Below are 15,700 nucleotides of genomic sequence, written 5' to 3' on the forward strand. Positions count from 1 at the left end.
TTTCCATTCATATTTTAAAACCACTCCATCCCCCTCTCTCCCTTGATTGCAGCTCTTAGACTCCAAGATGGAGTCTAGTTTCTTCTAGCTTTTCATCTCTTGACATAAGCAATTTCCTCATCCAAAAAGCCAGTTGGAATTTGATTATGTGTTACTTGCAGCCAAAGGATTTCTTAGAGACACAGATTTTTAAACAGATTATTATGACACAATGTGACAAGTGCCTTAATCAACATATTCACAGTTTTCTGCTGAGACATCAAAAGAGAGAGAGAGAGAGAGAGAGAGAATCAGCTAGCCTGGCCTGTGGGAGGACCAAGAAGGGTGATCCTTGAACTGAATCCCCAAAGAAGGTTTGTTCCCCAGACAGCAAGGTGGAGAAGCATGAACCTCGACAGGAGCAAAGCACTGTGAAGCATTCACTAGATGTAATACCTTCAGATACATCCCTCTGATGAGAAAACAGACTGAGACAGATTATGTACCTTGCCCAAGGGTCCACCACTGCTAACTGGCTGGGCCAGAATTTGAGCCCAGGTCTGCTTTATGGCAAAGCCCCAGTAAGTATCCCCACAGCATGCCACCTCATCGCCAAACAACCAGCAACAAAACGGACACCTGCTGCTTCTGTGAACAGACACCCCTTTGGTGCCCTAGAGCTGGTGACTTTTCCTGGATTTAGTATGGAGAATCTAATTCTGGTGGGACCAGAGGCTGTGACAGCTGGAGGAAAGGTCCTAAGAACCTTCTGAGAGCTCTGCACTTGAGCCTAGAAGGCGTCTTCCACAGGCACAAATTCTTTAAGCTTTTAGGGACCATGAGATCTTCCATTCCAACTATTACAAAGAGCTTCTGTGATTTTTATTATATTCTCAATGCCCAAGTTTCACCCTGCTCTCACTGAATTTTACTGCATAACTTCAGTGTCTTCATTTAACTCTTTGTGCTGGGAGAAAAAAAAAAGGCAGGAAATTTAGAAAAACAAGACTTATGCTGAAATTCTGCTCCACCACTTGATAACCTGGATAACTTCTCTCACTCCCAATTACTTGGTTATTTGATTCTACACAAATTATTTTAACAGCTCTTGGTTTCCTCAGCTGGGAAATAAGGGTAATATTCCCAACCTTGTATGACTTGGAGGATTCACTGAGATAACGACTGGTCCACAGAAGGTTCCAGATGCCTATCAGTTCCTATCTTCAATCCCTACAGTCTTTTCTTGTTACTTTCTCAAAGACTGTCAAATCAAAAGCAAACAATCTTCTGAATTGGACTCATCAGGAGTTCTCCAGACAGTGGCAATGTTAAAAATAGTTAACAACAAATACCACACAGGCATCATCAATCACACTACGTATAATCGATTGAAAGCCAAATTACAGTAAAGATTGCTTAAGTATTTTTCCTCTTCCTGAGAAAGAAAAGGAATTCTCCCTCCTGACTCTACACTCCCCACCAACAAATGAAAACTGGCCACCAGGGGAGATGATGATGCTAGCAATTACAAATCTGAGACAGAGTGCAAGCCAAAAATAATAGCTTGAACCAAATCATAAGCTTAGCCAGCATTCACTGGGTACTCGCCATGTGCCAGCACGTGCCCAGTACTTTACACACACGTCCTTCCTTCACGCTCATAAACATCCCACAGAGCAGGTGTGAGCATTATCTCTATTTTTCAGAGGGGAAAACTCAGATCTAAAGAGGTTAAGCAAATTGCCCAAAGCCACAGGAAGAAGGTAAGTGACAGAGCTGGGACAGCAACATGGGTCTGCCTGACACCAAAGCCCGTAACCACAACCATCAGATTCTATTATCTGACCTTTTCCATGATTAGAAGCTGAGGCTTTTACTTCCCCTCTCCCTGCCCCATGGCTGGACACCTGCGTCTCAGATAACACAAACTCTTCACAGAGGCAGCCCTAATCCCCCATCAATGCCTCTGTCTTAGGTCAGGTTCCAATCAGGCTGACCTCAAGACAAGGATTTAGGTGCATGTGACTTATTAGAGAAATGCGCCCAGAAGAAATCAGTAATGGATAGAGAGAAGCAGGTCAGAGAATGGCAGGAAGCCACACAAGGTTGTGATCACAGACAAAAGCCCCACCAAGGGTAGTGTCACCCTGATTCTACAGGGGCAGAAGTTGCATCTCAGGGTGGCCCTGACCCCAAGGCAGGAGAGCTCCACCAGGAGAACGGTGAGGTTGTAAACTATAGATTCCCAGGAATCTTCAGGCTGTCTGTGCACTTGAGCAAAGTGACTCCAGTAACCTAAAGGCAATTCTCCAAAGCAGAGAGAAGAGATACAAGGGCTGGCCTTTGAAAACACACCCAATGGTCTCGGGGGCAGAAGGTCAGGATGAGCAAGGAAATAATAAGAAGGGTCCCAGAGGGATTGGGACAGATCTAAAAGCTGCTGCAGGTGGGGCTGAGGATAGACCCTGTTCTGTTGAAGTCCGTCAGCCGTCATGACCGCATCATCCTTGCGCTGTGCTGGGAACAATGAGGTGGAGACAGACAGATTTCAGGCAGAGAGGTCCTGGCTGCAACAGACAAGAACATCTCCTCTTTCTGAGTAAGTGACGACTCTGGGTCAGGACTGCACGTGGGGCTCCTCACTCAGTGAGTGGGTGCTGAAGGACCAGCCAAAGCAGAATGATAACTGTGGGTGCTTTTAGGCAGGCTCCCTGAGACTGCAGTCATGACTGGCGGACTGGTATTGCTGACTTCGATTTTATTTTACAAGAATTGACTTCTATGTCTAGACTGTGGCCTTAAGATGAAACATTCAGGCATCTCTCTTGATGAGTAGTTCTAGATATCTATGACCAAAGAAATCTTCCTTTATTCAAAAAAATTAAAAGGCTTGACAATCCTGCTATTCAGTGTCACATTTCTATGCATTATGGACCTCAACTCTTATGAAAATATAATATAAAAAGGGGGAAAACTTAGCAAACTTGAAACTAAACTGAGAATTGCTTCATTATTAGTGAAGAATCACCCTGAATTCACATGAGTGAATTAACTTTAAAATATCAAGCTCAACTACTAATTAACCTTCAATCAATGCTTTAAATAAATTTTACCATACTTTCCAAAGTAAAAATATATTAATGACATATGTTCAATATTATATATCTTTCCTATACTCTGATTAATTGAAAGTATTTTGTGATTTTCCAAACTTGCTGTTCTTTAAAATGATATTAAAGCTGGGGATGGTGAGGGTGAGTAGAAGTCAGATCATGAATGTCCAGCCAGGTCACTCTGAGACTGGCAACATCCTAAGGGTTGGTGAACTCACATCACAGCAGCTACCCTGCTTATCCAGAAGGGAAAAAAAAATCTGGGAGGTGTTCGTTTTAGGGCTCCAATAAGCATCCCTGAGTTCTTCCTGATCTCTGCCTCAGCTGGCCACATGGAAACAGCTAGAACCCCAAATCCAGATCACATGGAACTAGGTACTCAACTCACATCCTAGCTACCAAGACCTGAATGACCAGTTGTTCTTTTTTCTCTAGAGTGCAGAGGGGATCCTCCCCCACAATCCTGCATCCCTGCCACTTGGTACATCACTGAGAACTGGGGAGCCAAGGGGGTCAGTATGAAAGAGTTACTGCATGCTGGAGCCTCCAAGAAATATTTTGCAGGCATGATTATTACGTCTTCATAATGACCCTGAGAGACTGGGTCCATTATGGTCCAAATGGTCCATAGCAGTGACCATTAATGCTTGCTAATATCCATGTGCTCCTCAACATTTCCCAGCCTCCCTTGCAGCTAGTTTGGGGTAATTAGACTGAATTTTAGCCAATGGACTATAGGTGGACATAACGAATGCCACTTCCAAGCCTACCTCCTAAAGCCAAGGTCAGCAAACATTTTCTGTAAAGGGCCAGGTAGTAAATATATTAGGTTTTGCAGACCATGTAGTGTCTGTCACAACTACTCAACTCTACCACTGTAGAGCAAAAGCAGCCATTGACGATGAACAAACAAAAGGGCGTGCCTGTTCCAATAAAACTTTATTGGCAAAAACTGGCCAGAGACCACAACTGCCTCCCAGGTGTAGTTTTGCTGACCTTTGCCCTAAAAGATCCCATTAAAGGGTTTTTTAAAGCAGAGAAGGCAGCTTTAGGAGGTGGCAGAGCTACAACATGAAAGAGCCTGGCTCCCTGAGTCACCACTGGAACTGTGATGGAAGCAAGAAATAATGTCTACTGTGTTGAACCACGGAGATTTGGGGGTTGTTTGTTATAGCCTCTTGCATTAATTTACCTGACTGACAAAGTAGGTTTAATTGTTCTTTATACATATAGTGAATTGTCCACCTCTATCTACCCAGGTCACTGGCTCTGTCTACTTCTGGAGGAGGCTGTGATTCAATGACAGCTCACCAAGTATGGATGCAACTAAGTGTTAGCCCTGAACCGGACAAGAGCCAGTGCATACACACAATATTCTCCGCACCACTGGCCTTGGAGAATTTTCCTTTTGACAGCTAGAAAAATGACGTTCAGAGAGGGAAGTTATCCTCCCAAGCTTACAAAGTAAAGAAATAGTTGAGCCAGGTCTGGAGGACCAACTCATCCCAGTTTGCTAGAACTTTCCTGGTTTTAGCACTGAAAATCCCACATCCCAGGAAACACCGCTGTCCTGGACAAACGGGGCTAGCTGGTCACCTAGCACAGGTCAGTCTGGCTCCAAAGCCCATTCTCATCAGGAAGGAGATTGTGGGAAGCCCCACCCGGCTCGGCCTGATCCCTGCTGGGAGGCCTCTCTGGCCAGTGCCCATTCCAAGTGTGACAGACCTGCAAGGGGAGTGTGGAACTGTGTCATCTCCCCCAGGCCCCAGCCCTTCTCCCTGAAGGCAGTGAGTCGGGCATGAATTTTAAATACAAACTAGCTTGAGTGTGGAAGTCAGCCCTGACATCTATAAAATGGCACTAAATCCTGCTTTTATGAGCTCTGGCTGCATTCTGCTGAGTGTTTTATCACACTCGCTGGAAGTTTACTGAGGAGAGTTAATAACCCAAAAATGCCGGGGCCTGCCTATCCCTGGAAGGAGGAGAGGTGGAGTACCCACTGGTGACTTGGGAGCAGCTGTTAGCACTCATGCCAGAGATGCATCCCCCTCCACTTCTCCGTGCTCCGCTCTGCCCAGGACCTGCCCACTCCTTCACTTATCCCCCCATCCAAAAGTCCTACCAGCTGCTCAGCACCCAAGCTCAGGCTGAGCTCAGGTGGTTGGGGAAGGCCTCTCTGAGAGGGTGACATCTGGGCTGAAACCTGAAGGTTGAGAAGAAGCTGGTCATTCCAGAAACAAGAGGAAAAATGTCTCGGGGAGAGGGAACAGCATATGCAAAAACCATGAATCCTGTGACGCATTCCAGGCAGAGAAGGCTTTCCAGAGGAGCACAAGAGAAGGCCAGGACAAATCCTCAAACAACCACAGCCTGGAGGAGATGGACAGAGGAAGCAACACCCCAAAAGGAAACCAGTGCAGAACAGTCAGAGAGGTGGAAGGGAAAACCTGGCAGAGGGGAACCATAGGCACTCAGGAAGGGAGCATCTCAAGAAGAAAGAATCCGTAGCATCAGATACTATAGAAAAGCTGAGTAAGGAAGCAAAGAAAGGGGTCTCTTGGCTTTGGCAATGTCAATGTCACAAATATTTACTGTGTGCCTATATGTACCAGGCTTTGTGCTAAGCTTCAGGGAGGCAAAGATAAAATAAAACACAGGGGTGGAGGAGGACAAAGAAATACACAAATATTTTCTATCACATGCTTTCAGTGCTACAGGATCCCAGAAGAGGGGCAGAGTAACTCGACCTGGAGAGGTGAGGGGACTTTTGAGAGGAAGGCACATTTAAGCTGGGTTGTGAAGGGTGAATAGGAGTTTACTAGATAGGTGGGGAGACAGGAAACATCAGGGGAAAAGGCATCATAGTGACACTAAGGAATGCAGGAGGTCCCTGACCTGGGAGAGCTGGGGAGATGACACTGAGGGGAAAGGGAAGGAGTAAGTGGCCTCTTAGGCCCTGCCAAGGAGTTTGGGTTTATTCTCCAGGCAACAGGGAGGCGCAGAGGGAGACAGCATCAGACGTGCGCTTTAGAAAACAGTCTCCGGCTGTGGGTCACCCCCAGTTTCGAAACCAACCTCCTGAGTGACCTTGGACAAGTCCCTTCCACTCTCTGGGCCTCAGTTTTACCCACTTTGAACTGGGGAGAAGAGACCATCCCCTCCAGTTCTCATAATCTGAGAGTCCTGTGGTTATTCTCAGAGTCAGCTGTTCTGAGAGGACTTTTTGTTGATATGCATCTGATACAAATAAATTCATTGAGCAGATTCTGATTTTCAGAGTTGTCATTGGCCTTAGTTTTTGAGGAGGGCTAAAAGACTCTTGGGATCAAGCAGGCCACCAGCGCATCTAAGAGGCTTTTTCCCAATTCCCTGGTGAGGATGAGAAGTGAAGACTCCGTCGTGGCCCAGGGGAAGGGCTGACATTTGGTGAGATGTCTGTATTTAACTCCCACCACTTGACATCTGTTTCCAATTAATCTGCCTGTGTTAAGAGGGATGCTGCCCAGAACGCACAATTCAAGCTCAGTTCTGGAGAGTCAGAGGGAGGCAGCCAGAACGGGTTAGCGCAGACCCTGGTCCACCCACTCCCCTCCACTCTATTGCAGTGAGGCTCCCATGGACCCTTAGGACCACCTGGCCTGCAAGGTGCTGGGGACCCACTCCACTCGCCCCTTTGCAATTTACACTTCAGCAATATCAAGCATGATGTGTCTGAAGAACTAAAAGAAAGCCAAGATCACGGACATACTGAGTGGAGGAGAGCGGCATGAAGTGGACAGACAAGTAGGGAGGGGCCAGATCATTCAAGGACTTGTAGGCCAAGGGGAGGAGTTCCATTTTTATTCTAGGTCTGGTGGGAAACGACAGGGCCCAATTTGCGTATCTGAGAGATGCCTCTGGCAGCTCGCTGGGGATGGGTTGGACAGAGGCAAGAGGGGGGAGGGGACATCGTGTCAAATTGGACTGGAGAAGGCAGAACTATGGAAACAGTAAAAAGGTTAGTGGTTGCCAGGGGTTGGAGAGGTGGAAGGGATGAAGAGGTGGAGCACAGAGGATTTTTAGAGCAGTGAAACTAGTCTGTATGACACTATATAATGGCAGCTACAAGTCACCACACACTTGTCAAAACCCATAGGAATGGGTACAGCACCACAAGGGAACCCTCCTGTAAACTATGGACTTTGGGTGATGATGTGTCCATGTAGGTTCATCGACTGTAATCAGGGTTCACAAGTGGGGGTTGCTGATAGCGGGGGAGGTGGTGCTGGTAGGGGGAGAGGGGGTACACAGGAAATCGCTGTACGTTGCACTCAATTTTGCTGGGAACCTAAAACTCCTCTAAAACACAGAGTTCATCAAGTTAAAATTTTAAATTCACCTGTTTCTGTTCACTTTTTTTTAATATGGCCACAAGTAAAGGTAAAGGTGAACTTTCACGTGTGGCTCTCACCGTGTCTCCCCAGGCTAACACGGAGGGAGAAGGGATGGTGGTGGTTGGACTCAGGCATTGGTGGGAGAGGCACAGTGGAGAAGACATAGCTGAGATGTGTTTTTGGAGGGAGCACTGGCAGCTCTTGCTGTTAAACTGGATGTCGGGGGTGAGGGAGAGGAAGGGGAATATCAGAAACGGTAGCGTTGGTTCTGGCTTGAGTGCTTGGATAGACAGCGGTATCACTGCCTTGAATGGGGAAGACTTAGGGGAGGGGAAACCTTGGGAGGCGGGCGGAGGCGGGGAGCTGCATGTTCCCTTGGGACAAGGTGAGTTCGAGGTGCCTGTAAGATGCCAAATAGCGATGTCAAGCAGACAGTTGGACACCCGGGCCTAGTCCTCAGGAGCAAAGTCTGGGGAGAAGATCTCAATTTGGAAGCAACCACTTGGAAAAAAACTAGGTCCCTCCTCTGGGTCTGAAACTCACCACAAACAGACAGTCAGACAGACAGATGGACAGAAATCTCAGTGCACACCCCTGCTCTCCCAGTTACAGCAAAACCTTCTAAATATGCAAATGTTGTCTCTGGGCATCCTGTGGTCTCTGCAAGTCACCAGCTCTGCCTCTTCGCTCCCCTCCCCCCAGCCCCTAAACCCCCTTTCTGGGTTCCCACCTCCCAAACTTGCCAGGCAAAAACTATGGCACAGGCGCCCACCGCAGACAGCCTTCGTCAGTGAGCCGTGGGTCAGGATGTTTGCACAAATGCCTCACAGCATCATTTATCTTGAGGGATGTCAACTCGAAAAATGTTAGTTCATGTCACTGTCGGTGGAAATGCCAAAAATTAGCTTTCTTTCATCAGAAAATGGAATAATTAACTTTGCAACTGTTTTCCAAACTGCTAATTAATGGGTTTTCCCCACTTGATTTGTCAGGCTACACGGCGAGCAGAACAGCAGCCTGGGCCCCTGGAGGATTCCCGCCTCCCCTCCTCTCAGTCTCCGGGAGTCGGAGTTGGAAGAAGTTACAGGAAAACAAGTGGAGGAAAGCAAGGCCAGAGGAAAACGCTGCTATTTTGGGACCGAGAGTTTTCCTTTTCCTTTCAAAATCAGTCTCTCACCACTTTGCTCTCCCACATCGTTGTCTCCAGTCGATCTCAAAATTGTGGTGGTTAGTCTTAGTTGATGGACTCACCCAACATCTGTCACCCAAACTTGGAGGTCAAATCAGATGCCTCTCTCCCTCACCCGAGATGGTAGGGGGCAGTGGTTAAATCCTGGAGGTAGACAGATGTGGGTATCAGTGCCAGTCTGAGTTCCTACCAGCTGTGAGCCCTAAAGCAAAACACCTCTCCCGGCTCCCCTGCCAACCACCTCATCCCTAAAATGGGATCTGTAGTAGACCTACATCAGCAGCTTATTGGAAGCTTAAAGAAGATGACAAACACAAAGCCATGGGCATGCTGTTTCAGACATAGTAAGTCCTCAACAAACAGGGCTCTTAGTACCTCTTTTACCCCATCTCCATCTATACTGCCCCTCCTCCTGTCCTTTGGATTGTCACCTCTTCAATGAGGGTCAGTCCATCCCCACTGTGAGTGCTAGAGAAGTTTTCCCACCATGCAAATCTGAGCATGTGGTGGGTTAGATTACTGGTCCCAATTCTTACTCCACTATATCAGGACTATGCATCCATACCCTTTGCCTTGTAGCTCTGCAGAGCCTCCCGCTGCAGACAGAGTGTACTGTCCCATTGACTGTGTCAAGTATTTTTAAATTTTAATTGTGGTAAAATACACATAAAATTTGCCACTTTCTCCTTCACCAAGCTACTATCAATATTGGCTGCTAATAGCTTTCACGCCCTCCTTTCTCTGGAGAATTGCCGTTGCCCAAACAGGATCTGCCAGCTTGTAGCCAGTGATTGATTGACAAGGGAGGGGCCTTTCAAAGAGCCTTAAGACAGGACCAAGGCCAGGATGCCCTTTTTGCCTCTCCATTGGACCAGGTTGAAGTTGACCTCCAGCTAACATCACATCCTGACTTAACTTTCTTCATCTGCTTTATCGTGTTTCCTTAACTTTCCTTCTCCTGAGAGCTGTCCCCTGCTAAAACATTTTCACAATAACCCCTATGAGCAGTAATAGATAGTTGCTGTCTTAAGCCACTGAGTATTGAGGTGTTTTGTTACATGGCATTATGAACTGATACAATTAGAGCACATAATACATGGAATACAATCCAGCCATTAAAAACAATGCTTTGCATATTGACTCCAAAACAAGTCAACAAGGCAATTTTGCTCGAAACAAAAGTTGGTCCCAATAGAGTATGTATAGCAGCATTCTTTCTGTTAAAGAAAGTTAATATGTGCTTCTGTGAGATATTGAGGTACAGAGAAATGTCTGGCAGGGACTTCAGTGGTTAACAGTGTCTATTCTTGTGTGGTGGGATTATAGACAATACATTCCTTTTGTCTTTCCACTTATTTTATACCATTTGGTGTTTAAATTGAATTTTCTTTTTTATCTGAATTAAAGTTCTTAAAAAAAAATTTACCAACTTAACCATTTTTAACCATACACTTTAGTAGTGTTAAGTACTTCACATCATTATGCAACAAAACTCCAGAACTCTTTTCATCTTGTAAAACTGAAACACTATCAGTTGACCAACAATTCCCCATTTCTCCCTCCCATCACCCCTAGCAACCACCATCCTACTTTCTGTCTCTATGAATTTGACTACTCTAGGTACCTAACATAAGTAGAATCATACAGTATTTGTCCTTTCTTATTTCACTCAGCATAATGTCCTCATGGTTCATCCATGTTGTAGCCTGTGTCAGAATCTGCTTCCTTTTTACGGTTGACTAATACTCCTACTGATGTTGGGCTTAGCCATGTGACCTGCTTTGTCCAGTGAAATGTTAGCAGAAGGATATGATGCATGCAGGAGCTTTAAATGTGCTTGCATAGCTTAGCTTGGTTTCATGTACTCCGATGAAATGCCATGTGAAGATTAGGCCCCACATAGCTGCTGACCCTTCATCCTGGATCCCAAAATGAAGACACAGCAGACCTGAGCCCAGCTGGAAGCCTGGAGTCCAGCCTGGCCCAGTCAAACCCAGTCAAGGTTAACTAAAAGTCAGATGACCCGTGAACATTAAAATAAATCTCTGGGATTGTTTGTTATGCAGCAAAAACTACTCCCCTGCAATGCCACCCCTGCCCAGAGCCCTCCCTCCCTGGATGCATTAAATGTGTACTTCCTGAATAGAGATGGAGGCTCTCAGCTTAAGAGAGCTCTTGATAACCATCTTGTCCCTGCAATACACATGCCTTCTCCCATCAAAAGAATACCACCAGGCACCTCACTCATACACCACAGAACACGAAGGTTCATAGACTAAATTGGGATGCTTAAATCATGCTGTTCATTAAACCAATTAAGACTCAAAGCAAAAAAAAAAATCAAGAAAATAAGACGTGAAGTTGGTTGGCACATTTAAGATGGGTTACATCTTAAATGGGTGGGTGGAAGGACCAAATGACCCCACAACCCTGAGGTATGCAATGTTCATATGTCCTGTCTCTCTGTCACATCAGCCTGCCCTGCTGATGTATGGTTCAGAGGATCAGAGTTGAGATTTGAGCAAGGGGGTCCAACAGACAGAAGGTGCTGGGGTCAATCACACACGTGAGTCTATTGAAGAGATAAAGTCAAGTATGTATACCTAGACCCTGCTGCAGCTTGACCACTCACCCCTGAACAGCCATGGGTTTTATCTGCATTTCTTGGACAGACCATATGTTGGGACTGAATGAGACCAAGATTGGTAACACCAGTGGGTGGTCAATTTAGGGATGACCTAGCTGTCAGACCAGAAGTGGCACAATCATGACATGGTCTTTCCACCCATTTCTATTTGTGGTACTCCTGTTTATTTACCATATATGCCATTTCACTTATGATTAGCAGGTTACTAATATTCTTACTATCTATATTTTTAACACATCTTACGAATTCTGCCTGAGTCTCACAAGCTCATTCATGGTGTATACTTAAAACATCCTCTAAGGTTTGCCTCTGTTGCATAAGCTACTGCCTTATGTACTGTCTACGCCAAACACTTCTTAAGAGGTTCATCCATCTTTTTGTTTTTCTTGTCCTTATAGAAGAATTACATATTCTCAAGTAATACAGTAAATATGCATTACATTTTTCAAACCACACACTTTCCTGCAACTCTACCACCCCCACCTTGGTCCAAGCCACCACCATCTTTCACCCCATCGGCCTCTTAACTGGTCTCCCTGCTGCCACGACGACTGCTTACAAAGCAATTAGAGGGTGGCTTCAGAAAAGGGAAATCTCTTCCTACTCAGACTGGCTATAAAGTCTAAACTCCTGAGTGGCATTAAGACCTACTGTGCTACAATGACAATTGCCTCTCCTCTCACTACCTGCCCTGCCATTCACATCTCCCCACACTGTGCCCTCTCAGCACCAGCCCCATCAAGAATGAGGTCCTTCCCATGTACCTGCTCAACTCACTCCATGAATAGATACACCTTCTTCAAACTGTCCTGCCATCCAAGACTGGGTCCTGGGTGGTAGGAAATGGGGACTGAACCTGTGATGTATTTCAGGATAGGAACTTGAAGAATTTAGGAAGTTATCAGACCAGATGTTCAAAACCTGCTCTCTCAGGGACAATTCTCATTCATGTATTCATTTAACACATATTTATGAGTGCCCACCAGGTGCCAGGCACTGAGCAAAGTGCTAGAGACAGGCGGATGAGTAAAACAAATATAGTCTCCCAAATTACAGGCCTCTCCAAGAATACCCCATTCCAGGCCCATCGTGCTCTGTAATCTGGAGGGTTCACCCCACAAAGCAGCGCCTGCCAGGCGAAAGTGGGCTCCGGAAAGCTTTGATTACTCACAGCCTCTAAGCCCATCTTGCACTCCACTCTTCATTCTGCTCCCTGGCTTCTGGCCCTTGGGTCTACTTCTTGTTATCCGGCCAGTTGCTTGGACTTCTGACTCTCTGACTTTTGATTTCCCTCGTAAATTCAAGCCCCAAACCAGATCCAGGTATTGTAGCCTTGACCTCAGCATCAGCACCAGGAGCGAGCCCCGGAAGTCCACCCCACTAGTCCGGAAGCCCACCCCACCAGTCCGGAAGCCCACCCCACCAGTCCGGAAGTAGTTCTGGCCTCACTCTTCCCTGCGCCTCCACGGCCGGTGCCGGCCTCTTATGGACACTGAGAGTTATCCGTGGGCTGGGCTGGCTCTCTGCTTCCCCTCGGGCCCATGAGCCATTGTCCCCGGCCACTGAGGCGCGTCTTGGAAGCACCATCTCCTCGGGCTCTTTTTCCTGCTCTGTCTGGATTGGGCTCATTTACTAAAAATTAGTTGGGAATGAAAAAAGCCCCTAGTTTATTAGCGTGCTATTATTCCCCTCCTGTCACCCCCCTGCAGCATGATGGATTGCCTGGTGAGGGGACGCAGCCCCAGCCGGGGAGTCAGCAAGCTCTGCGCGGTCCCCGGCGCAGACAGATGGGGAGGCCGAGTCCTGACCATGATTGATTAGCTCCGCAAAGCCTGTTGAGCGGAGTTCCATCAAGATTGATGCTTTCTCCTCATAACAGCATTTCCAAAAAGTTTCTATTACATTTTGATTATGTTTATAGCATCTCGCTGGTCTGGGGGAAGATGCAATCTGGTTCCCAGTGTGTGTCTTCGTGGGCCGTCTCCATGCCTCGCATGGCCCTGCCTGCTTGGCCTCTGTCGAGGGCCCCTCACTTGCTGGGCAGCAAGAAAGACCTCTGTTGCGTCACAAGATCAAGTTGGAGGAAGCCAGAGTCCACTCACCTCGTGCCCAAAGTCCACTCTCAGGCAGCTCTGGTTTTTGAGCGCAAACCCCACAGGTGTTTCTAAGGCCTGCGCCTGAAGGTAAAGAGAAAACCGGAGAGCCGAGATGTTTCCTGAGACCGGCTGGATATCGGGGAAGGAACCAGGCAGCCCCCATTTGTCTACCTCGTTCCCATGGGCACAGTACAGGGCCTTCTCAAATGTCCGGTAAACTCCATATTTAAATATTTATGTTGTGTGTGTGTGTGTGTGTGTGATAGCTCATCCCACAGGGAATCTGAGTGATTTACAGGAAATGGTGAAAAACGAATAAAGAATAAGAATTAGGACCAGGGAAATGCAAATCAGCCAAAAATGTTAAGACCAAAAGTAAAAAATAAAATATATACACAGCAATATATATTTATTTTATTTTGTACTTACATGATATGATGGATGTACAGTAAACTTACTGTGATAATCACTTCATGATGTATATAAATCAAATCATTATGCCATACACTTTAAACTTATACCATGCTGTTTGTCAATTATCTCAGTAAAGCTGGAAGGGAAAAAAATTAAATTAAAATAATACATGTTTATATTTATATAATATATAAATAAATATATATTTATATCTAAAATATATTATTTTATTTTTATTTTATATATTATTTTATCTTAACATGTCATTATTAAATATTATTTCTATAACATATATATATATAGAGAGAGAGAGAGAGAGAGAGAGAGAGAGAGATATAGTAAGATCCCACACAGTCTATGCTTGGGCCTTTAATTTGGTCTGAGTTTCCTGATAATCAAAGAGAAAAAGGAAACAAAATTAGTTACTTAGGTCTTACTGTCATTAATAAAAGAATGAAGAAAAGCCAGTTCCTCAAGGGACTCAAGGTTTCTTCAATTGTGATTATAAAGGAAATTTCATATTAGAGAGTTCTTAATTAGAGACTGTGAGAAATGTGTTAACCAGTTAAAATGTTTCTCAGCCTGACTCTACTGACATTTTGGGATGGATAAGTTTTGCTGTGGGGGGGTCCATCCTGTACATTAAGGAGTGCTGGCCTCTACCCACTGGATGCCCCTTGCACCCCCTCAGCTGAGAAAACCAAAATGTATCCAGACACTGTCAAATGTCCCCTGGGGTAGAGTTACTAGATTTAGCAAAGAGAAATTCAGGATGCCCAGTAAAATTTGAGCTTCAGATAAAGAACGAATAATATTTAAGTATAAGTATGTCCCATGCAATATTTGGGACATGTTTATACTAAAGAATTATTCCATTTTTTATCTGAAATTCAAATCTAATTGAGAATCCTGTATTTTATTAAATAACCCCTCCTGATGAGCAACATCTTCTGGTGGGAACAAGATCCCCAGGATACACTGCAAGGAGCCCACTCCCTACACCAGATTTTTTTAAGTGTTACAATAGTGAAAATGTGTTTTTCCCCCTCAGTGCTTCTACTTATTTATATGTAACCAACAGTTTGTCTTCTGTTTCGTATCTTTTTTAACTGTGAAACCCCACTGTGAAATATCTTGCAAATAAGTTGTAGGAATGTTTTTATCAAAAAACAAACCAAAACAAACCTTTGATTGATAACCACTGGGTAAATGCCCTCAAGATAGCAGGTAATGGAGCCAGGGGGTTCCAGAAGGCTCTTTCTTGTAGCGTCTATAGGAGTCAAGAAGATAACTCTACAATATAATTTTTTAAAGCAATTCTTCATAATTCTAAATGATATCCTTCTACATCGTTTTCTGCTTGATGCAAGGTTAAAACCTAGATAGAGATACTTCACTACAACCTGCCCCTAACCTACCTGCACAGAATCCCTTGGCAGAAAGGTAACAGGTGAGTTTCACCTGCTTGCTCGGAATGACCCCATGCTGGCTTCCTGTGGCCACTGGGATTACCATCTTTAGAAATAATCCATTCTTGGATTACTCAGTTGTAAAAACTGGTTAGGCATTTAGAAAAATAGCAAGTTGGATATCTTCCTCTCTGTTCATTCCAAAATAAATTCCAGATGTATCAAAAATCTTAAGCATAGAAATGAAATCATAGTGGTACTAGGGGAAAAAAATACAGGATAATTTTTGGAATTTCAGGATGGGAAAAGTCTTTCTGTGTCACCTTCTGGACACAAGATCCAGGAGCCATTAAAAAAAGAAAAAGGAAATATTGAGAGATTTAACTACATTAAAAATGTTTAACTCTCTGCATGGCCAACAGAAAAAAAGGAAGGCAGCAAACTCTGGGAATAATATAAGCAACATAAAATAGAGAACTA

The sequence above is a fragment of the Camelus ferus genome, chromosome 19 (genome assembly GCF_009834535.1).
Source record: "Camelus ferus isolate YT-003-E chromosome 19, BCGSAC_Cfer_1.0, whole genome shotgun sequence".
NCBI classification, from domain to species: Eukaryota; Metazoa; Chordata; class Mammalia; order Artiodactyla; family Camelidae; genus Camelus; species Camelus ferus.